This window comes from Grammomys surdaster, unplaced genomic scaffold (genome assembly GCF_004785775.1).
Source record: "Grammomys surdaster isolate TR1022 unplaced genomic scaffold, NIH_TR_1.0 358, whole genome shotgun sequence".
Lineage (NCBI taxonomy): Eukaryota > Metazoa > Chordata > Mammalia > Rodentia > Muridae > Grammomys > Grammomys surdaster.
In genome coordinates this window covers 143,064-167,836 of record NW_021604777.1, presented here as the reverse complement: position 1 = coordinate 167,836, position 24,773 = coordinate 143,064, and the positions used below count along the sequence as shown (strand labels likewise).

General features: G+C 39.5%; 1 protein-coding gene across 3 annotated transcripts in view; it reads left to right on the top strand.

The window, feature by feature from the left end:
• Fgd4 (FYVE, RhoGEF and PH domain containing 4) overlaps positions 1-24,773 on the top strand; it is a 155,936-nt gene that overhangs the window by 8,299 nt on the left and 122,864 nt on the right. Inside the window, exon 1 of one of the 3 annotated variants that reach the window (XM_028779646.1) lies at positions 21,444-21,524. The exons of the other annotated variants lie outside the window; for them this stretch is intronic. The gene's annotated coding sequence lies outside the window, so the exon portion shown is untranslated. Of the gene's footprint in view, positions 1-21,443; positions 21,525-24,773 lie in introns of those variants that run through there. 3 annotated transcript variants of the gene reach the window in all.

Genomic DNA, 24,773 nt, shown 5'->3' with positions numbered 1-24,773 from the left:
AGTCCCAGTGCCCAGCTATCTTACCTACAAGAGCACAAAACCCTCATGGAAATCTCAGACAGATATGGACTAGTGATAAGAAGGGCAACCCCTCTATAAAGGGTTAATTGAGCAGTGATTCACTTACAACTTTATAATGGGATTTTTATTCTGTCTTATGTAAATAACATGATGAGTATTTTTCGTCTCTATAATTAAGAAATATCTGTATCTGGATATACTTAAGACATACTACATTGAAAGAATAGAATGAGATAATTTTATGCATCAGCACAATTCTGTGTTATTGTCTTAGATGCAAAGCATGTCTCACAGGCACATGACAAGTGTAAGTCAGGCAGAAGCTGCATGTGGGGCGTGGCCTCTGCTTGCCAAAGATTCCAGTACTGAGTTACCCTCTTAGGTTTCATAATGACTCCTGAGTTTCTCTGCTCTAAAAGACAAGGGTTCCTTAAGGTTGCAGAAGGTTCGTAGAGTAGCATGTGTGTGGGCTGCAAGGTACAGCTTCTCCCTCAGTTCATGAGACCGAGTCCTGGGAAAGTGTCTAGAAACACATTATTCTTAAACACATTTTTGTCTTTACACAAATAACCACGCTGCAGTACTTTGCTCATTTGTAACCATGGATTGAATTACTGACTTCTCCTATATTTCCTTATCTGTCTAAACCTCTTCTGGCTTTGTTTACTTATTTCTTTAGTTTTACAGAATTCCTAGTCTTAGACTCAGATTAATGAAACAGATCTATTATATTCACATAGGTATTCAGACTAATTTGTAGTATTTTTTCAGTCCCTATTATAAAGTTCTAGAGTTCACATTTCTGTAAAGATCTGAATAGAAACAGAGCCATCTACTTTGTAACCCAATTTAAGAGAAGAATTTCAGGCCTGTAAAACACAATAGTCATTCCAAGCCAAGGGAAGGTTGCTCTAAAATCCAACTGACACAATTTCCAAAATTTAGAGAGAACATAGATCTTAACATAATTTTCTCAATGATAAAATTCACAGAAAACATGGGCTTCTTATTGTAAATGGTTGACATTTAAAAAAAAACATGACTGTCAAAGCAAGCAGATATCTGGACACTTCATTTGTTTGTTGTCTCTCTATTGCTGTCTCTATATGAAACATTAAATGATGACCAGAATCTTGCTGGATGACTCTGAGGTTGGTGGTGTGGAGTGGGGTAAACAAGAACGAAAGACTGTTTAAAGGGCAGAGACGGTTCCTTTCTAGAGTACATGTTGGTCACCTAGATGCTTGTCCTGTAGCGACTCTTCTTTGGACATCACAATGTTCAGTGTTCTTAGTTTAATTGATTTCAGTTTCCTCTGTTCCTTCACCAACCACATGCTCCACCTTTCCTAGACCCCTCCTCCCCTCACAATACCAAGACACTCTTTCTTTGAAGATGTTACTGTCATTAGTGTTAACCTTTCATTTCTTTGTCAAGTACTTTATTGAACATTGACCTTGAACTGTTACTGTTGTACATCTGGAGGATTTAGTAGTAGGTGCAAAGCCATTAGTGAAATTGTCATGAGAGAGGGATAAGACATAATAAAAGTAAAAAAACAATGAAATGAACTTTAAGCATTGTCAGTTCTGTGGAGACAGATTCATACTGAGGGGTTAGGGGGTTTTGGATTAGATAATTGGGATGTGATTATATATAAATAAAAAGTCTCATTTAAGTGGGAGATATTACATTATAAGACAGCCACATGTGATCCAATTCCATGGGGGAGTTGTCCTCACTTTATGGGGGAGAAGATGGAGGGGGCAATCAATAGGATTGTATAAAAGTCTTGCTAAAGGGCTGGTGAGGAGATCGTTCTGGGGTAAAGATGCTTGCTGCCAATCTTGAGGACTAAAGATTGATCCCTGGGATATTCACATGGTAAAAGGGAACAAATTTCCCCAGATTGTCCTTCTACATCTCCATGCACGCCCCTTCTCCTAAACACAAACAAGAAGAATGCAGCTCGTCCTTGTGCTATGGATGAGCACTGCTGATACATTTTCTTTCATAACTTAGTGCTATGTTTGTGCTCTTTTCAAAACAGGATGTTAATCAACATGCTTGGGAAGATAGTTCAGGGCAGTGGGTTTGAATAGTCAGCATCTTAAAACCAGGACAAAGCCAGACGTCATGGCTCTCACTTGTAATATTAATACTCAGAAGGCTAGGAGACCAGGATTGCTGTGAGTTGAAGGCCTTATCTTATTCTTGGAATTTATATTCTAAAGTCAACACACAAAGTGAAACTTGTGTAGTCAGAAATGTCCTTGAAAAATCCCTTAGAAGGCATAGCTGTGTAAATTAATCTTGTCAAAGTCCAACACAGTGGATGTGGATCCTACCCTATAGGAGATAAAATGCTTACCTTGCTTGAATTAAGGAGCTGTGCTATGTTTTAGATAGGCTTAGATTTAATTTAAGCTCAGTGTGCCGAAGACTCACAGTGACCAGGAGTAATCAAGGCAGCCGCTTCCTCTCCTCCAGTACCCCATACATGTATACACCACATATGAGGGCACCTTTGAGCATGCTCTTTCTCATACAAAGCTCCCTTCTGTCTCTGTAAAACATATCTAGTTCAACTTGAGTAGCTTAAGTTTGAGCAAGATGAGTCATTATTGACTAGAAGATGGACTTTGCTTCTTTACAATTTTTGTGGATTTTAAATTGTTAATAATAGTATTACAGAAATTTTACGATAAATATAAATGTTCATAGGCAAATTAAAACTAGGTAATAAAGATAAACCTCTTTAAGTAATGGTTACCACAAAATTTTGTGTTTACATTGGAGATATAATGATTGTGCTATTTTTAAAGTGTGGTGATTTGCTTAAAAAAACAACTTTATTATTAACATTTGTAGTCTGATAAAAATTGCACAAATATTGGTAATAGATATTACAGAGACGACTCAAACACCAGGTGACTGTGGAACTAAATGACTTGTGAAGTCCTTCACTATCCTAATTCTGTGTTAGGAAAACTCAGCTTACTCTGCAAAGATTATTTTTAAGATGCTTAGTTAAGTGATAGAGGAGGATCCCATGATGCAAGCCACATAACTTTTATAGAAGCATGTACAGCAATGCAGAAGTCTTCAGAGTGTGGGGTTAGGCAGCAGGCAGTGAGTCATATCGAGAAGGCAGACAATGCTTTCTGGAAAAACTGTAGGACACGAAGCCATAGTTTATATGTCCTGTGGTTGTCTTATTTTCTCTTCTGTTGCTATGACCAAAGCATCTGAAGGGGAAAAAGGAGGCTTATTTTGACTCCATTCCAAAGAGATAGAGTCCATCATGGAGAGGAAAGCATGACAGCAGGAGCATGCAGCCAGCCTTCAGTCGGAGCAGAGCTAGGAAGTGAGACCAAGCTGTGAAACTTCACAGCCTACATCCTCCTAAGCAGAGAACCACCAGCAGTGGGCCATGTGCTCAAACACTAGCTCTGTGGTGGACTTTTCACATGCAAACTACAGCAGTGGCTATGTTAAACAATGGCAACAATGCATTGACAAGCTGTACTGTCAAATCGGCTTGCTTATTTAACCTTCAGATATTACAATACTGTATTCAAACCAAAGCTCTGTAGTCTGGGAGAAAGGTGTGTACCTGAATGAGGTTGCACTAATGTGAAGTTGTGCTAAAGACATTGCTTTCTGTTGAAAAAGACTTAAGTCTATAAACAGTAAGCTGACCTCACCATCAAAACTGTTTTTTGTTATAATTGTATTCAATTTATTTATTTTTTTGTTTTTATGTCATATCACCAGTGTGCAGATTCATGGTGTTCACATCTTACGACATTGTCATTGTGCATATTATATAGAAACTTGATAACTCAATGATTTCCAAAATGTCTTCAAGAAATTACAAGATATTTCAGGATAAAAGGATATGTGGACATTTTAAATCATAAAGTTTTTCAATATATACATTCAGCTATCCAAACAGATATACATCTATTGATGTACAAAAAAATAAGACAATGCAGGCTGTTCATGATTTGTGATGTTCAAGAATCCTGTGCACGTTTTATGATGGGAGAATGTAACTAACATTCAGTAGAAACTGTTCAAACATTTCATATTTTAACTTAGTCTGGGGCAGCAATGCCTGGTGTGTTACTGTCTTGGTGTGGGAAGCAGGAGCTGTGAAGCACAAGGTAAAGCATCTGGTTCACTGCGGTAGACCTGAGGTTAAGATCCGGTATTCGGCTTCCCCAGGTATGCAGGCTTTTGATTGTTTTTGTTGTTATTGAAGACCAGCTTTAGTTAGTGGTGATCTAATAGGATGCATGGGGTTATTTCAAGATTCTTGTATCTGTTGAGGCCTGTTTTGTGACTGATTATATGGTCTATTTTGGAGAAGGTACCATGAAGTGCTGAGAAAATATATTCTTTTGTTTTAAGATGAAATGTTCTGTAGATATCTTGTTAAATCCACCTGGTTCATAACTTCTGTTAATTTCATTGTGTCTCTATTTAGTTTCTGTTTCCATGATCTGTCCATTGCTGAGAATGGGGTGTTGAAATCCCCCACTATTATTGTGTGAAATAATAGTGTGTAAATAAAGCAATGTGTGCTTTGAGCTTTAGTAAAGTTTCTTTTATGTATGTGGGTACCCTTGCATTTGGAGCATAGATGTTCAGAATTGAGAGTTCATCTTGGTATATTTTTTCCTTTGATGAGTATGAAGTGCCCTTCCTTCTCTTTTTAAATAACTTTTAGTTAAAAGTCGATTTTATTTGATATTAGAATGGCTACTCCAGGTTGTTTCTTGGGACCATTTGCTTGGAAAATTGTTTTCTATCCCTTTACTCTGAGTAGTGTCTGTCTTTGACACTGAGGTTCGTTTTCTATATGCAGCAATATGCTGAGTCCTGTTTACATATCTAGTCTGTTAGTCTATGTCTTTTTATTGGATAATTGAGTCCATTGATGTTAAGAGATATTAAGGAATAGTGATTGTTGCTTCCTGTTATTTTTATTGTTAAAGGTGGAATTATGTTTGTATGGCTGTCTTCTTTTAGGTTTGTAGAAAGGTTACTTTCTTGCTTTTTCTAGAGTATAGTTTCCCTCCTTGTGTTTGGATTTTTTTTTTTTTATCTATTATCCTTTGTAGGGCTGGATTTGTGGAAAGATATTGTGTAAATTTGGTTTTGGATGGAATATCTTGGTTTCTCCACCTATGGTAATTGAGAGTTTTGCTGGGTATAGTAGTCTGGGTTGGCATTTGTGTTCTCTTGTGGTCTGTATGACATCTGTCCAGGATCTTCTAGCTTTCATAGTCTCTGGTGAGAAGTCTCGTGTAATTCTTAAAGGTCTGCCTTTATATGTTACTTGACCTTTTTACCTTATTGCTTTTAATATCCTTTCTTTGTTTTTTGGATTTGGTGTTTTGACTATTATGTGATGGGAGGAATTTCTTTTCTGGTCCAGTGTATTTGGCGTTCTGTAGGTTTCTTGTATGTTTATGGGCATCTCTTTCTTTAGGTTAGGCAAGTTTTTTTTTTTTCTATAATTTTGTTGAAGATATTTAAGTTAGGAATCTTCACTCTCTTCTATACCTATTATCCTTAGGTTTGGTCTTCTCATTGTGTCCTGGATTTCCTAGATGTTTTGGGTTAGGAGCTTTTTGGATTTTGCATTTTCTTTGACTGTTGTGTCAATGTTTTCCATGGTATCTTCTGCACCTGAGATTCTCTCTTCTATCTCTTGTATTCTGTTGGTGATGCTTGCGTCTATGACACCTGATCTCTTTTCTAGGTTTTCTATCTCCAGGATTGTCTCCCTTTGCGATTTCTTTAATGATTCTATTTCCATTTTTAGATCCTAGATGGTTTTGTTCAATTTCTTCACCTGTTTAGTTTGTGTTTTCCTGTAATTCTTTAAGGAATTTTTGTGTTTCCTCTTTAAAAGCTTCTACCTGTTTACCTGTGTTCTCCTGTATTTCTTAAAGGGAATTATTTATGTCCACCTTAAAGTCCTCTATCATCATCATGAGGTATGAGTTTAAAATTGAGTATTGCTTTTCTGGTGTGTTGGGGTTTCCAAGGCTTGCTGTGGTGAGAGAACTGGGTCTGATGATACCAAGAAGCCTTGGTTTCTGTTCCTTATGTTCTTGCCCATGCCTCTTGCTATCTGGATATCTCTGGTGTTAGCTGGTCTTGCTGTCTTTGACTGTGGCTTATCCCTCCTGCAAGCCTGTTTGTCAGTACTCCTGGGAGACCAGTTTTCTCTGGGAAGAATTTGGGATGAAGAGCTGTAGCATAGGGTCAGCTCTGGGGCACAGACGGAAACCTGAAAGATCCTTTCCCTGCTGTTTATTAGTTCCTGTGTGTGATGACTCTTGGCTGGTCCCTCTTGGGCCAGGAATTTGAGCAGAAGTGGTGGTCTTGCCTGTGCTCACAGATGTGCCAGCACTCCCGGGAGACCAGCTCTCTCCCAGCGGTATTTGAGTATGGAGAGCTGTGGCACAGAGTCAGCTCCAGTCATAGACCAAAATTTTTATTTAATAAAGCTGACTTTTCTCCTTTAACATAATTGAAGGACATGATATTTGCATAAAACTTCTAGTATTGAGTAGATTAAATGGCATCTCTCGGGCCGGGCAGTGGTGGCACACACCTTTAATCCCAGCACTTGGGAGGCAGAGGCAGGCGGATTTCTGTGTTCGAGGCCAGCCTGGTCTACAGAGTGAGTTCCAGGACAGCCAGGGCTACACAGAGAAACCCTGTCTCGAAAACCCAAAAAAAAAAAAAAAAAGTCTTAAAAACAATGGCATCGCTCCACATGGAAGTTTGATGGGTTAGTTTCCGTGGCTATTGCTATGATAGAGAGAGAAAAACAGTCTCACCCTCAATAATCTCACTTTAGTAACTGAAATGCATCAACACAAATTTCTTAAGTAGTAGTGCAATGGTATGGGAAGGTGCTCTGGCTGCACAAGAGAAAGACGGGATCATGCCTTGTTCATAATCAGAAAGATGTCCCTTTTGACAGCTGTACACTGGCTCTTCAGAGTAATATGAGATTTGCTAGGTGGTTAAAGACTTCTAATATCAGAGGAACATACATAAAAGGTCAAATTTATAAAAGAATAATACAGGTTTGCAATATACGAATGATGAGATTGGGTATAGGAGTGAAGTAGTTAGGAACTGGAGGATAACGAGTAACAGTTTTTATTGCTATAAACCATGTCTTGGGGGGTGGGAATGAACTCACTGAGATTGGTGAACATTGCAGTCCTATGTGTATTCTAGAGCTATGATCCTGGCAGTTCTGTGGGGTTGCAAGGGATATCAAGGAAATGTTATACATTTTCCCAGGGAGCAGTGTCACAGGTCATCAGAATTCAGGAAGTGACGAAAGGACATAGAAGAAAGGACAGAACTTTAAGTAAAATGATTAGGACTTAAAATGATTAGGACTTAGCAATTTCTTGGACATATGAGTAGTGTTGGAAGATAAAAAAAAAAAAAAAGGCTTGAGAACAGCTTGGATTCGAGTAGATGAGCGCCATTAGCTCATACTGCTTACACAGAGGATGGGAGTCGAGTACCGTGTTTGACCTCAAAGCTTCTTTCTGTTTCTCATCACATGTCTAACTGGTCATATATCAACTAGAAATTGGTATGTGAAAGGTGTGCCCTTTACTCTTTAAATAATTAAACTTGTTCTTTGATAATTTCTTACAGTGCATTCAAAAGATTGTCACCATCATCCCCTTATGTCCCTCATACCCTAGAGCCTATCACTTCCTCCTCTAAGTCTCTTTCCTCTTTCACTTTTAAACTAGCATGTAGGGTTAGGTGCCATCATGCCACTTTTTAACAAAGTGTGCTTTGGTGATTCTCCTTCCTGCCATTCTGCCCAGTCTGTGAGTCCCAAGTAAGACCGGTGCTCTAGGTATGTTGGCCTGTCTCAGCATTGGCAGAACTAGTGGTGCCAGGAAAGGAAAGAAAGAAATTTAAGGGTAAGTTTTTAATTATCTTTCTACATTATACCTCTAAAAGAACAACATAAACCCCATTTGTCTCCAGTTTAGGACCAGGCCTAATTTCAAAAAGAAAGCCACCAGTCCCAGGAACTAGGCCATAAGTCTCCAGGAGCAGACCATAGATTCTAAGAACAATATCATAAACTGCCCCCCTCCCAAAGAACAGCCTGGAGATGACCACAAGAATGGGAAAATATCTTATCTCAGGACTGGCCGTCTGTGCTGGACATCCTTATCTTATCCTGTGGTTAACTGGTCGACATAGGAATTCAGACCACTGACCACTTGGCACAAGCCAATCAGAAGCCCACCCATGTGACCTCCCCAGCACTCACCAATGAAATTTTAGATTACCATACCCACTCTCTAAATATAGAACTAACATAGTAGCCAATCAAAGTTATGATAATGTCACCATTTTGGCCCCTAAAATCACATTAGAGATTACCTAATCTTTCTAGAAAATTCTTCCAGCATAAAAAGGGGCCTTCAAGCCCCACTGTTGTCACCATTTTCATGAGTGGTCGACCCTCACATGTTGGTTGTTTTTGCAAAATAAACACTCTTTGTCTTTACATGCTATTTGAGTCTGGGGTCTTCCTTCAGTGATTCTCAGATCCTTACACCTCCATGTCTCACATTTGTAAGGACACCCAAAGAGGACCCCCAACTCAAGTCCTGATCAGTGTGCACCCAAGGAGACACGAGAGACTGACTTGATGCAAATGGCAAAAGGCAGTTTACTAACGAGGACCCTCGGATCGAAACTCATCCCACGCAGGGGAGAGAATCGACAAAGACCCAAGAAAGTTTGGGACTTTTGTAGGAAACAGTGTAAGGGGGGAAGGGAAAAGTGGGAAATCTGGCATGGTTACGTATAATTGGATGTTTCAAACATCAGCACTTTGCATAAGCAATCATTTTGACAGGTGGATGGCCCACTATTTTTGACCATGAAACCTTCTAGGATAAACACCAGGTGGCCCATTACTCACTTGGGCATGTTTAGACTGGTCAAGCTATGTCTTTGGTTGTTTCTACATTTCTGGTCACCTTGTCCCTAGAGGGGCTTGATATTTTTATTATGGCTATTCTCAGCAAGCTCAGCAAGCCATCTGGCGGTCTTTGCCAAGTTGTTTTTAATTTTTAGGCTCACAACATTCATTACCATTTAAAATTGTTGACTGCAGGTGACTAAACTCTTGCTGAAGGTGAAAACAGGAAACAGTGGTTTGACTGAATTCACAGCATAAAGCTAATATCCATGTACATACATGGAAAGTCTAGCTCTAATGGGTTAGCTACCGTGTCAAACATAATTCAGTTACAAGATACTAAAGTAGTGTTAATGTCGAGGACGAAAAGTGGCTATACGATCTTGGATTTTGTTGTTGTGAAATGTTTGGAGGGAATACTGCCATTAAATTAAACTCCTTAAGCATACTCCTAAGCTTCCACTTTTTTCTTAATTTTTGTATTCTCTTCTCTGAGTTCTCACAGTGCTCTAAAGTTTTATCCATCACTGCCACACTTGAAGCTGTTCCTGTAGGGCAGGGCAGGTCTATTTATAGTCGTGATTTGATTTGATTTGTAACTCAGTGAAGATGTTTGGAGATAAGCCACATAACCAAGAAATATCAAAAGAAAAGAAAACACTCAGTATCTCACAAATTCATAAAGTAATAGAGATAATAGTCTTCACCTTACTCATACAAATTATATACAAATCTAGTCTAAGATACAATGAGACTGAGTCAGTGATTCCTACCTTGTTCCAGTGTCTCTGCTTTTAGCTTACCAGAGAAAACTAGTTCTTCCAAATGTCTGATAGGCATCAGCCCATTCTTGCTCAGTTCTCTCTGATGATATAATAGGAATTCGTAACATTTGCCTTGATTATCTGTGAATTCCTGGATGCTTACCTAAAGCCTTGTGGATAGAAATTGCAAGACAAAAAAAAAAGCGCTTAACAGAAAGAATAAGGAAAAGATAAGTCCTATTCAGAAATCCTTAAAGTGCTTAAGAATAAGTAGGGAATCTTCATTGGTGGATCTGGGAAATTACAGTGAATGGTCCTCTTCTTGATTGAGTCAAGTCTTTGGATATTTGTTTTGCTTTTTCTACCTGTTGTTTTCTGGCTTGCCTTCTGTTGCTGTGAGAAAACAAAACAAAAACAACTCTGTAGGGGAAGAGTTTATTTGACTTATCCATTCTCATCACAATCCATCATCAAGAGATGCCAAGATAGGAACTGAAGCAGAGCAGGAACCCGGAAGCACAAACTGCAGCAGAGACCACAAAGGACTGCTGTTTGTAGGCTTCACTATAGCTTGCTCAGTTTGCCTTCTTAAACAACACAAGACCACTTGCATAGAGGTAGCACCACCCACAGTGGGCTCAGCCGTCCTATGTCAGTCAGTAATCAAAAAAAAAAAATACCCCCTAGGCTTGCCTACAGGACGGTTTTATGGAGTCATTTTCTCAATTGAGGTTCCCTGTTCCCAGATGACTGGAGCTTGTTTCAATTTGACAAAAAAACTAAGGAACACACATCCCTACTATTCTTTTAAGAGTAACTACGCTAGCATTCAGCATTCTGCTGGTGATGCCATTTTACATAACTTATTTGTTTCATCCTGAACTACTTAAAGCCCACTTCCTTCTGACAATATTGAAAGCAATACAGGTAGACAGAAACTGTATTTTTGAAGGTACTTGTGAGTACTTGTGTCTTTTGAATAAAAAAAAAATAAGCCAAGAATCCACAGACAAGAATACCAAAGAAGGCAGATTTGAATTTAAAAAGCTGATTTTGAATGTATTTATTCTTTAAAAGAAATATTTACTCCTTTTAAATTTGTAAGCAAATGAGCTCTTTCTTTTCTCCATCTGTAGGAGTCACATGTGTGGAGGTCCGAGGATAACTTTCAGGAGTCAGGTTTTGTCTTCCATCATGTGACCACTGAAGATTCAGGCTTTCAGGGCAGGGTACAGACACCTTTACTTGCTTAGCTGTCTGTACTGGCCAAACAAGGCTCTTAATCAAGGTCATTGCAATAATAGTCTTCAGCCAAAAGGGATAATATTTACTTCAGTGCTTAACTTGATTTTTATTTTTTACTTTTTAAAAAAATGATCTATTTGATTTTTAGTTTTGTGTGTGTGTGTGTGTGTGTGTGTGTGTGTGCATTTGTGTGTCCACAGAGACCAGGAAAGGTATTGTAATCTGTTGATCTGGAGTTACAGGCAGTTTTGAGGTACTTGATATAGAACACATATCAGGTCCTCTGCAAGAACAGCAAGCTACCTAACCCAGTTATCTCTCCAGCCCCTCTCATTTGTCACTTTTACTTAGTTTTTTGAGTGGGGACTGAATTGATAACCTCAAGCGTGATAGGCATGTGCTCTACCACTGAGCTGAACCCCTACCCTACCCACCCCCGAGACCTGACTTCAGTACATAACTTACCACTAATCATCAATCAGAGCACTAATATAACTAAATTTGCTGAAAACAGGACTGAAACTATTCTCAGAAGCCAATTTAAAAAATAATAGTGTTAGTAAGCAGCAGCAGCAGAAGAAGATGAAGGAGAAGGAGAAGGAGAAGGAGGAGAAGAAGAAAATGAACAAAAAAAAATCTAAAAGTGCTCTAAAAAGATGGTACTAAGCTGCAGACTGTAACTAATTTCCCCTTTGAAGCTGTAGTTATTAATATGATTACCATGCCAACTTTGCCCTTAGTACCGTGATCCTGTGAACACCATTCTAGTTCATTATTTAAGGGTCATTAATACTGAACATAAAATCTTATACTGATGCTTGACAAACTTCAAAGGGTATAAACCTAAATTCAGTTGGCTAAGCTAAGAATAGGTATAGTCCCACTTAATTGGGAGGCCAATGCAGGAAGATTGCTGAACCCAGAGTCCAGGGTCAGCCTGGATAACATAAATTATGTCTAAAAAACATTGTTGTTATTAGTCTGAGGGATTTGTTCTAACTTCTACTGATCTTTTTTAACGGTGGTTCTTTGGAAAAACTTGCTTAAGGTTGCAGAGGGAGGTGACTTGCAGTTTTCTGGTATGTTTTATTCGGTTGCTGCTTCAGTTTATATTTCTAGGGAGAAATTAGATTGACAGTCTCCTTAGCATTGGGTTACTTAATTTATGAGCATTTATTTGAATTCCAGGTTTGGAAAATATTATTTTAATTTGTGCTGTTATTAATGATAATTTAATTCAGATATTTCATTACCAGATAATCCTACTACATTTATATTTATTTATTATTTTTGGTGCTGGGATCAAGTCTGGAGCCTGAGCATAACTAGTTCTACAACTGCTCTACATGGCCAGCCCTATTCTGTTACTTCTGGATAGGAATTAGATGGGATTTATAAACTAATGAAATATGATTAATTTTTTGTTGTAGTGATTTATGTCCCAGAATCAAATTATAATGTTAGATTGTCCCCCTGAAATCTAGACTCGTGTAGGGAATATGATTAAAATTTTGGAAGCCCACAGCTTGAAATCATCTAACTTCTCAGTGCTCTTGTAGGTAGGTAGCACATATGCCTACTATCTATATTGGGTCTTAATTTTAGCATTGGTGCTGTAATGTATTCAAGTCCTGGTTTTGACAGGAACTGAAGCAGAGGTCACAGAAGAGTGATACTTGCTGGCGTGACCCTCTCTGGCTTGTCTATCTTGTTTACATATGCAGTCCAATCCTACCTGCCTGCGATGATGCCCTCCACAGTGGGCTGGGGACTCCCATATTGATTATTATTCAACACAATCACTTATAGACATGCCCACACAAAATCTGATGGAGGCAATTCCTCTATTGAGGTTCTTTCTTTCCTGGAGAATCCAGTTGTGTCAAGTTAACAGTAAAAATTAATCAGTATAAGTTGTATTTATGATTTATTTAAATTCTAGGAAAAATTAAATATTAAAGATTAAGATGCCCTAGATCAAGCAGAGAGGGGCCACCCAGAACCCCCTCTGACAGGCGACCTGAATTCTTGCTTAGGCTGCGAGGCTAAGCACTGCAAGGGAATACCAATAAAAGTTAAAAATATCTCTCTGGGTTCCCTGAGGGACAAGCCTGACTTCATAGGGGTTGATGTCAAAAGTATCCCCTTTCCAGGAAAAAGACATTGGGATGGGTACGGCCCTCATGCCTCACTGGACAATGACAGGGGGACCGGAGCCACTACAAAGTCCCCTTCAATTACTGGAGGTCAGGCCTCTATCCCTGCCTTCGCAAGATTAGAATTGCCACAGCCCTTCTATACTTAGAGAAGGGAGGAGATGTCAGGGGCAGCCCTGCTTACACACTGAAGGCCTAAAATCAGCCATAGACCTAGAATCAGCAATAGGCCTGTCATACATGTATACTAACACCAAGTCTTGGGTCTCTGTGGATAAACACTGAAACAGATGACTATAAGCTATTATAAACAGGCAGCTTTTGTGACAGTTTACCAGCCTGAGTAGTCATAGACCTTGTAAATAGGTAGCCTTGGCAGATAATACCAACTTAGATAAGGACAAGCGAATCATAGACAGAGCCGTAGCGATCTGTCCCCTGAACCCTCACCAAGCCGATACCCTGTTCTGAAAGATCTGTATTCCCCCTGAACACCCACGCTCTAGTGTCATCCCCTTCCCCACGTCCTGCCTTTTTGTGTTTATAACCCCTGTGTGAATAAGTATAAAGTACAATTTGAAAAAAATAAATAAATTACATATATAAAAAAAAGAGAAAAAAATAAAAATAATTCAGTCAGAAAGACATGGAAAAAAAAGATTAAGATGTATAAGATCCTTGAACTATTTAGGAACCCAAATATGATTAATATATGCCTTCTAGATGTCATCTTCAGAGCAGTAGTAGTTGAGTGCTGTGTGCACAGGCAGACTACTGGGGACAGGAAGCAGGTGCCAAAATGAAATGAAGAGTTAAAAAAGACTTAGTACCTTCCCCCATGCCCAAATCCACTGGGGTTAGAACTCACCATGTAAACCTGTTCTCTGGCTCAGATCTTCTTGTCTCTGCTTACTGAGTGCTGCATATAGGCCCAAGCGACCACAGTTAGCATTTCTAATCCCAGGAGGTTCTCTGGCACCTTAATTCCATGTTTCAAATATATCTAGTATATCTGATGCTTGTGAGGAATTCTGGGAGAAGTGTAGAGGGTGAGCATGCAAGTTCACTGTGTCCTTTGAGACTGACATTTTACAATCTGCTAGTTATGTTGACCGACTTACATTGTGTCAGGTTGTGGGGTCTGCCAGTCCTTGGTACTGTGTGACCATAAACACCACAGGTCACACAGTGGGCATAGGGTTTACAAGTGGCATGCAAGAAGTCTAAATGTTCTCGTTCTGACAACTTTCCTGCGTAGTGCTGGGAAATTTCTTTAGTAAATTATACAGTCTTTCCTTTGAGGTCAAAGTGACATTCGAATGAGAAAGTGCTGAAAAAAATGTACTAGAGAAAAAGATTTTTAAATAATTGCATGGAAAGGTCTCTGTTAGATAGGTGTTAAATATATCTCCCCCCCCCCGAAAAAAGCTGACTTCTGTATATATACACCCATATTGCAGTAAGATTCTTTTAACTTGGCAAAAAGTATAAATCATTAAAATCATTGTAGTAGACTTTAGACCAAACTTTAAAAAGAAAAATAAATAGCAACTCCTTATTATCTAAAGGGACATATGGAAAATTGTTAGAATTTTAGAAGAAACTTTTGTGTAGTTGGAAGATCAGAATTTATGTTATCTATGGCTTGGTTAGAAAGTGTAGCAGGGAATCAGAGTAGATGTCAATACCATGTGTGGAAAAACTCTGTAGATTGCTATATTCTGAACTACATAAGCAAGATTTTTAAAACTGCAGGAGCATATTTACTCATGTTTTAGCCTTTGCTTATCCTGTTGGTTTCTTTTTTAGATGTCTTTATTTCATTTCATGTGTATGAGTATTTTCCCTGCGTGAATGTCCGTGCGCTGTGTGCATGCCTGGCTTCTGCACAGGTTAGAGTAAGGTGTCAAATCTCCCCATACTGGAGTTACAGATGACTGTAAGCCACTGGAAATTGTTATCTAGATGTTTACTCAGTGTAGTTTTACTAATTTTCTTTTCTTGGGAATTTCTTTATCACTATGCCATAGTACTGATCATATGAAGAGAAACTATGATTGATGGTGTTATATGCCAGAAGGGATGGAGAAACAAATAAACGAGGGTGCTAACTGATTACGTTTTTGGATATGTTTTCTTTCACATTCTTACTGAAGCCTTAAAGAATTTTGTAGAATTGGTGGCTCTCTGTCAACCCTGAAAACCCAGTATCTGTCTCTAGACAGTCAGCCCTTGCAAGATGTTCTCTGACCTCCATAGTATGTATGTCCAAGCACACGTTGCATACATGTGCACATAAACAGGCACTCACATGCGTATGTGTGCACACACATGCACACACACACACACACACACACAATAAACAAACAAACAAATGTGAAAATAAACTTTTGTGGCCAGTACAAAAGGCTTTAGTGGCTATTTTTAACCAAGCTAGTACACTATACTCTTGGGGAAGAGAGAGAATATTTAGAAGACATTTGGATCAGGCAGCCAGTAAAACCTAGAGAAATGAAAGCTGTTTCTTTTTTGTCCCAAGTTAGTAGTATTGGCTGTAATTTATCCTTTGTTTCACCTGTTAAGAGCTAAACCTAGATTTTCTTTTCTTTTTTTGAAGTTGTGCTACATTTATTACCACAGACCATGGGACTCTCTCAAGGGCCCACACCTCTCACATCTTTCTAGAATGTTAGGCAGATTCCCAGCATGCCGACAAGGGAGGATGTAAAGAACCTACTCGGAGCACATGGAAAATGTTAGCATTTAATTAACCTCTGGAGTGGCTTTAAACCACCAGAACGAAAACACCTCCAACACCCTTAATCTTCTCTTCAGCCCTTCTGCTGAAGAATTTGGCCTACACGATGACAGGTTGCTTAGAGAGCTTTCCCTTGCCCAGAACTTTGTAGTAGCCTGATCGAACAACAGCAAGGATGGGAGCAGCTCCTATCTTGGTTTTTTTTGTTTTTGTTTTTTGTTTTTTTGCTGCATTGACTGGTATCTGCTCGCTGCATTGACTGGTATCTGCTCGCTGCATTCACTGGTATCTGCTCGCTGCATTCACTGGTATCTGCTCGCTGCATTCACTGGTATCTGCTCGTTGGCCAACGTCCATAATTTATCCAGGTTGACAGTTGGGCAGAAATTCTGGTTCCTCTTCAAGTGGTAATGTCTCAAACCAACTTTCCCTGAATACTCTGGATGATATTTGTCAAAGCTGGTCCTGTGGTGCTGCATGGCTCCAGCATTCCCACAGCCTTCTCGGTGCTTGTGGTGCTTACCGATGCGGCTGCGGCTGCGGCTGCGGCTGCGGCTGCGGCTGCGGCTGCGGCTGCGGCTGCGGCTGCGGCTGTGGCTCACATGGCCCCAGAGTTTCCGCATCTTCCTCAGTCTGGATGGTAAAAAGGAAAGAGGGACATTTTGTTTTCTTTTTTCTTTTTCTCCCCCCCCTTTTTTTGGTATTCTGGTGAAATACTTTAATATCTTGTAAAAAGTTTTACAAAAAATTACAAATTAACCCTCTGAGTTCAAAGCATCATTCTGAGAACTGGTAGGTAATTCAATAACCACCTGTGGAGTCATTTGTGGCCCTTGAGAAATAGGGAGAGACAGATGGGTTCCACCTGTTCAAAGTCCTCTAAGACCCTCCTGGCCCTGCCTGCCCCTCCCCAACACCGTCCAGGGATTAAATTGTCAGTTTGTTGAGTGGTGAGACGAAAAAAGAATCCTTTCAGATGGGTCATGTACACTATCACTGTCTAACAGGTCATCCATCACTTCTCTTGATACTTTTAGGGATCTGCCCTGCAAGGACTCTGGGATTGGTGTATCCTACACTGGCATTTCCACTGTGACTTGAGATCACCAATGATTACTTTGTGCCCTGAGGCTTCTGTCACACTCAAGTGACTGTAGGACAAGGCTTTCAGAAGCTCCTCCTGGGAAAAGGCAGACCCAAGTCAGGAAGCTTGAAGCTGCATCTTTTAAAACAAAGGGAAAGCAGAACAAGTTCCCCGACTGAACTAGGTAACACTAACTTGCTCCTGGTACTGGTATTTATAAATAAAGCCTCAGCTCACATCCCTTTCATATAGGTCAGTGTTAGTTCATTTTAGTGAGTAGCTAGAAATTGGTGTTGCTGCTTTTAGTATGAATGTGAATGCATGGGTGACTGGACAAGAAACTCCCATGGGTAGTACTGAAAAACCTAGAATCCACTTCTATATTTGTTTATATTTGTACATTATCTACTTGTGGACAATTGGATTTCCATTTGTTTAGTCAGTTAGTTTGATGTGGGAGTTGAAGCCAGAGTCTCAGGCATGCCAAGCATGCAGTCTGCCACTGAAGTCTTACTGTAAGTTCACCTTGGTTTAGCTGTCACTTTCCTGAGAATACTTTGCTTTTCTGGCTTTTGTCTATAAAGGAAAAGTGAATGTAAGTATACCTTAACTTGTTAAATTGGCTTGTTTGTTTGCTTATTTGTATTGTCTTGTTTTTGAGACAATATTTCTGTGTAGGCCTGGCTGTTCTGGAACTCATTGTGTAGATCAGGCTGCCCTAAAACTCAAAGATCTACCTGCCCCTGCCTCTTGAGTACTGGGATTAAGGGTATGCATCACCACTACCTAGTTTAAACTAACTTCTAAAGCTTGTCATTTTATTTTTATGAACAGTCAACCTTTTAAAACTTAAAAACCTCATTTTCTCTTCAGTAAAATGTTGATAAATTATTACTTTATAGTAAGTAAGACTTTAATGAATGTCTCATAGAAAAAAAGAGCCTAAGAAGCACCTGGTACAAAGTACATGTTAATTTTTCAGAGAAAAGCAAAGCAAACCTAAGTCTGTAACTCAAATATTGCCATGGAGTCTTGTTAGGAGACAGGAACATTGGAATTTAACAGTGGTGAAATTTGACAAGTCTCAGAGGTGGTATAAGCAGGCCTATTTTTTCCCCTGTCCAGTGAGATTTAAATAGACATGGTAGAATTTACACAGAAAATAAGGGCAATTCAGACTTCTCTTCAGCTTCTCTTCAAGCAATGCTAAAAGGACACAGCAGGTGACACTTATTCATCTATGAGTTGTGTATTGTATATATAATATTAAGAGAAAAGGGACCACATGGTATGGGTTGGAGTCAAAAGAATGATAAGGAAGTGATATAGTTAGCTTTTAATTAAAAAGAATGTAAATTTAAATATATATTAAAATTTTTCCATCTGCAGAAAACAAAAGTTATTCCTTAAATGCAAACAACCTGTAGTGTGTGTGTGTGTGCACACATGTGTACGTGCGTGTTGCTAACAGTTGACATACTAAACATGTGCTATACCATTAAACTGCATCTCCACCCACATTAAACATAGGTATAAACAATTATAATTCATGTTAAAGTGATGGCCATGAGACCCTGTCAAGCAGGCACAGTTAGTAAGGGTCCCTTGTGAATGAATAGTTCTGCTGAAAGAAGAGGCCAATTTCTGGACCCTCGTGCTATATGCCTGTCTGATGGGCTGTCAAGTGCCTTGGCCATGCAGTTGCATGCACAGTTAAGCATGCGCTCAGAGCTTGTAGTGCTGTCTGCAGCAAAGTACAGGCCTTGACCAGAACTACTTGGGAGTTCATTAGAAATGAGCTTGGTATGGAGGTGCACACTGCAGGGAGGCTGTGGATGAGTTCAGCATAGACTTCAGAATGAGCTTATTTAAAAAAAAAAGCTTGTTTGTCTCACTGCATACCAGTTTGTGAGTGTGTGTGTTGTGTGCGTGTAGTTTTTCATGCATGCAAGGTGTGAAGACCATTATATATATATGAGAAAAGGGTCTATTAATCTATCATCCTTCTGTGATATCATAAATACTTTAATTCATATTTGGATATTTTATTTATTTTTAGTTTTCCAAGGCTGTGTGAACAAAAATTAAAATCCTTTCCCAATTATGTAACATACATATTACAATGAGCAGTAAATATTTTAACCAGCTCACCTTTTGAAATAAAAGTTATTTTCTTCAGGAAATTGTTTCATACTATTTATTAATTCTGAACAATTTATTCTCCCAAATCAGTGTTCTGTGTTAAAAACAAAAGTTACAGTGACAGAGTAGCACTTGAGATCCATTCAACTTGAAGCATTAATTTTAGTTTCCAGATCTGGAATCTGTAGCAGCTTTTGTCTGGCTCAGCAACTCAGGAGAGGAACAGCTGTGTTCCTGCAGCCTGTCCCGAGGACTGTTGTTGGATCAGGCACAGCTGCTTTTATAAACCATCCTGCTCTCAATTGTATTTGAAGTTTCTGTGCTGCTCGACTGTTTATTTCACTATTATAAGTAGATGTCTCTCCATTCTCATCTACTCCTTCCCTTGAATAACACAGCAACAGCCCAACCCCCAGGGAGCTATAGCAAGTGATACACGGGTTGTCCTTACACAGTGAGGGCTAAGAATGCATCAGCTGGCCGTGCATCAGCAGAACTCCAGCCAAGAGATTCTAAACACATGAGCAGAGGAAAGCCAGATATTTTCTTACTAAATCCGAGTGGATTGATTATATGGAGTTGTGTCCACTGATCAGGTATGTAGGTGCCTTTTCTAATGTATCTTTCCATGTTGTTTTTACTGTGTGGATGGCTGTAGAATCCATGTGCCAGGCCAGAGTTTGGTTTTATTTAAAGTTAAAAATAAGCCTCACCTTGTTTTTTCACGTACAGGATTAAAATGAGTATTCCTTCATGGCATTTGTCTTTTTTAGGAAGCTTTCCCTTGCTTAAGAAAATAAAATTTTGTTTGGTTAATAAAAAACAGAAGCCAACTAAAAATCTTGTTGAGCTGCCAAGAGAAGGAATGCAAAGGGCAAAACCAGTTTCTCCTTTTGCTTCTGTTTTTGGTGCAAACAAAGTTTAAAAATGTTTCTGATGGAAAGAGGATATATTGGCCTGTGGGTCACACAAATTTCGACAACCTTGGTCTTGTCTCGATAAAGAATTCTAAGGGAGTTGCATGTTCCTTGTTTATGCATGTGAAATAATGTTATAAAGACACAGGTATGGCTTTCTTTGCTTTACTTTGTTTAGTACTGTTAGTGGTAGTGTTAAGTCCTTGTGGTTTCCTTGCATAGTCTAGAGAGTGAATTCATGAGAAACTAAGTCTTTTAAACAGTAATGAAATTCCACTGTAAAGTAAAAGTGCAATCAGTTACCCAGGTATGGCGGCACACCCCCTTAATCCTAGCATTTAGGAAAGAGAGGCAGTCGAATCTCTGTGAACTCAAGGCCAACTGGCCTATGGAGCTAGCTTCAGGACAAAGAAACCTTGTCTCCAAAGACAAAAGCAAAATTGTAATCATATGATAGGAAGGATCTCCTAAAAATATTGTTTTAAATGGAAATGCAAAGCTGGGTCTGCTGCTGGATTGGAGGATTGCCATGGGTTTCCCCAAGCTATGTACTGAGAGTATGTCTCAGTAAGCACCCCACCCACCCACCCCCCAAAATCCAAATGCCAAAAGTTTGAAATCTGGCCAAGAGAGGATTATATTAAGTTTTAACTCCAGCACGTTTGAGTCAGAGGCCTTAGGGTCAGGAGTTCAAGGCCAGCCTGTGTTATATGAGGCCTTGTCTCAGAGGGGGAGAGCTGAAGAGCCGACTGTTCCTCCAGAGGACCCAAGTTCAGTTTCTGGGATCTATGTCAAGCATTTTAAATCTATCTGTAACCCAGCTCTACGGGATCCAACACCTGCACTGGCCTCCACAGGCACCTGCACACACATGTGAACACACACACACACACACACAACTGAAAAAGGAAATAGAGACAACTTTAAGAGAATGGTTGGCGTGGGTTCATTCCTTCATCTATTTTCTTTCTGTTGTGCTGTGGCTCGAATCACATATTCTCCTGAAAATGCCCGATGAAGGGAAACATAGCTGCGAGTCCTCGAAGCTGCCAAAATTCTGTTACTTTTGGCAACTCTCTCTCCTTCCTTCCAGGTCAGGGGACACACTGAAGAAGTTGGGTGGGGCTATTCCACTAGAACTGTCCCTGGTCTGAAGGAGCCATGCCAAGCCCTGCCCCCCTCCCTCCCAGGCAGAAAGCAGACTCCTGCTTCCACTTCTCTGGTGTGGCATTCAGGGCTTCTGGAAGGGCTCACCAGTTGCCATGGTAGCTCCACTTGTGAAATTTTAAAAGAAGAAATGCAGCAAAAGGGAAGTAACTCCTCTCACTCCATCCGTTGGACAGCACTGTGGAGGAGGAGCATGGCAGCAGTATGGCCTTCATGCCTTTCACAAGAAACCTAATTGAAAGACAGTAGCATTTCCTCATACATCAGTGAGTGATTTTATTTCTTTTAAGTCATGTAAAGTAAATATGTGTATATGTATTTAGTGTATATGTCACTTGTACCTTTTATCGTGTTCTGAGGTTTTTTTCTTTCTTTTTTTGTTTTTGTTTGATTGGTTTGTTTTTGTTGTTGTTTGGTACCTTTGAGGCAAGTTCTGGCTAGCTTGGAATTGGATATGGAGACCAGAATGGCCTCAAACTTATGGCACAACCCTCCTGCCTCTGGTGAGATTATAGAAGTGCATCTGCGATTCTGGGCTTTGTTTAATCTTTTTAAATATAATTTAAATGTGTGTGGGTGTTTTGTTTGCATGTATTCCTGTGCATCACTTGCATACCTGGTTTCCGAGGAGGCCAGGAGAGAGCATGCGGTCCCCTGAAGTTAGAGTTTCAATTGTGGACATAAGAAGTTGCTGGGAATCAGAGCCAGTTCTTCGGGAAGAGCAGCCAGTGCTCTTAACCACTGAGCCACCCCTCCAGCCCATTTTATCATTTTTTAATGACTTTTAAAACTTTCCTTTTTAAGCTTATAGCTGTGAGAAAACTTTTTTCACATAAAAAGTAAAGTTGTGCAGAATGTGCTGAATGAGTCAGTAGGTGTATTGTGTAGTCCTCTTAAGGGGTAGGAACTTGCTCTTGTTTCTTTCAGCCTTGTTGGGTTTAATTTTATTCACTTATTTTCTGTAGTGTGATGGGAGTTTATACGTGCAGGCAGTAGGTGCTGTGATGCACATGTGGGGTCAGTGGACAACTTGGGAAGGTTTTCTCCTTCCACCATGGCATCTGTGCTGGAACTCAGTTCATTAGGTTTGTACTGTGTCATGGCTAAGATTAGTTGCCAACTTGACACACCTGGGAAAAGGGAACTTTGAGGCAGAGTCACAGGGGGCCTGCACTTTACAATACAATAGACAGTAAAAGTCAAAACCTCAAGAATTATTCTTGTGTGTGTACATGTGTAAATGCATGCATGCATCAAGCACACATGAATGGGACATGTGACTTACTACCATGCAGCTCGTTTTGGTTTGGAGAAGTGCATAAGGAAAGACAAAATGTGCAGATGAACACAGGTGGGGAAGTGGGGGCCAGCAAGACTTTAGCTGAAGCCTGTTTACAGAAACTGGTTGGCTAGCATTTTAGCAGCTGGAAATATAATTTGGAGAAACTTACCAGAAAAACTAACCAGAAGATCAAATATAAAATGAATGAAAATCTACAAAGTCTGGAAAAATTTCCTCATAAAAAAGGATATATTTTTTCCTTTTCGCAAAGAAGCAGTGACATACTCCTAATAACTTTTTGCAAAATGGGTAACGTCATAGGGTTTGTTTTTCTTTTTCAGAAGCACTATGATTTCTTTCAATTCATAGAACACTTTTGACAACAAACTTGAGAGGTTTTTTTTTTTCTAACACCAACTTTAATCCTCCAGCCCTTCTTTTGACACTAAACAGGTGTCCCATATTTTAATTTTTATACTAAGATCTTCTAGAGTTAGCCTCAGAATTCAAAGGTTAAATACTTAGTTCCACAAGACTGCTTCCGCTTCTGACCAGTTGGCTGTGTGGGAGTTTCTGTCACCTGCTAAGGTCCATGGCTTGATAGAATGGCTCACAGAACTCAGGAAAGCTCTTTACTGTCACAGTTACAATAAAAGCACAGAAATGTATCAGGACATAGGCTCCTGAGTGCAGATACTCCACCTCCTAACATGTAGGTGTGCATACTCACCTTGAAGCTGTGAGAAATTGTCATTGAGCGGTTCAGCCATGTGGACACAATTGATTATTAACTCAGCCTCCAGGTCTTCTTTCTTCCCATAAATTGTGAAGGAACAGAATTTGAAAATTTTAAATTGATCTTTCTGCCAAGGAACCCCACCTGAAGCTACCCAGGGTCTGACTTTATGGGAACACAAGAGGCTCCTGTCACCCAGGAAACTCCAAGGGTTTTTGGAACCCACTATTAGGAGTATGTGATGCTACTGTTTCTAAGAAATTTCCAGAAGATGCTCTTGACAGAATCCAGAGACAAGGATTAAATACTATATAATTCTGTGGCACAAATAGATTCTAAACTCAACTAGTCTTACTTTCCCCATCTACCTGTGAAGAGAGATCCATGCTTGGCATATAAATGTTGACATGGCATAAACATGGTACTATGAGCCTAAATTATTTCCTGTAAAATGTTAACAAATCTTTGTGGTGCCTACCTTTTCTAATTTTGGCAATAATTTAGCTTAATGGTTTAAAATCATAGGATTCATGTCATATAGCTTCCATTCTAAATATTAATTTGATTTAAGCCAAGAGCAGAGTTCTCGGCTTGAGGGCATTCAAATTTAGTAGACAGTTTAAAATATTTAACCCCTGGGGTCCAGCCCCATCTGAGAGTCTGATGAAACAACTTGGGGCTCAGGCAAAGTGTGGCCATTTCCTTTTTAAAGGTTCCATAAGTGATTCTAATGGTAGTCATTGCTGAGAACCACAAAATATAGTTTTCCCATGAAGTACATATCTCAGGAAGGTACTTTTCACTAAACATAGAAGACATTCAAAAAGGGCTATGCAAGGCAGGTGGGGCTTGGGACAATAAGAGAATAAATGTAGCACTGATATTCTCCTGAGTATGTGTGGAGTTGGTTGTAAGCTCAAGTGAGTTATGCTGGTATTAATGAGTTCCATGGTACCTGAAGACTTTTACTTGCCCCAGATCAGACTGCTAGTTAGGGACAGAACCAGGATTACAGAATTGTAACATGGGTTGATAGTTTGTTGCTTTTATATAAGAGGTTAGATCATGAGGACTGTCAATCCAGACCAACACATGCATCATAAATGAATGTAACTGTCCTCCAGCAACTGGCAAAAGAGATGAGTAGCAAGAACTGGTTTGTGACCTGGACACTGCAGACCCATATTGGAAAGTTATTTCCTTGACAAGGTAACAATCTAACAGAGCCTCCTTGGTACCTGTCTTTCCTGAACTGTTGCTAATATTAACCTTTTCTCTAATATTTCTCATCCTTTTGTGGGAGAAAAAATGGCACATATTCTATGTCTGGAGAGAAAACTGTCTTGAGCTCTGTGGCACTAGATTTGAGTAGAATTCTTAAAATGAATTTTAAATCTAAATTTACCCTGTGGACATTCATTATTTCCTTGAGTTTTAAAAACAAATCTCGGGAATTCCACTTCCCTTCTGCCCCTGCCTGGTCCTCCGGGCTGGAGC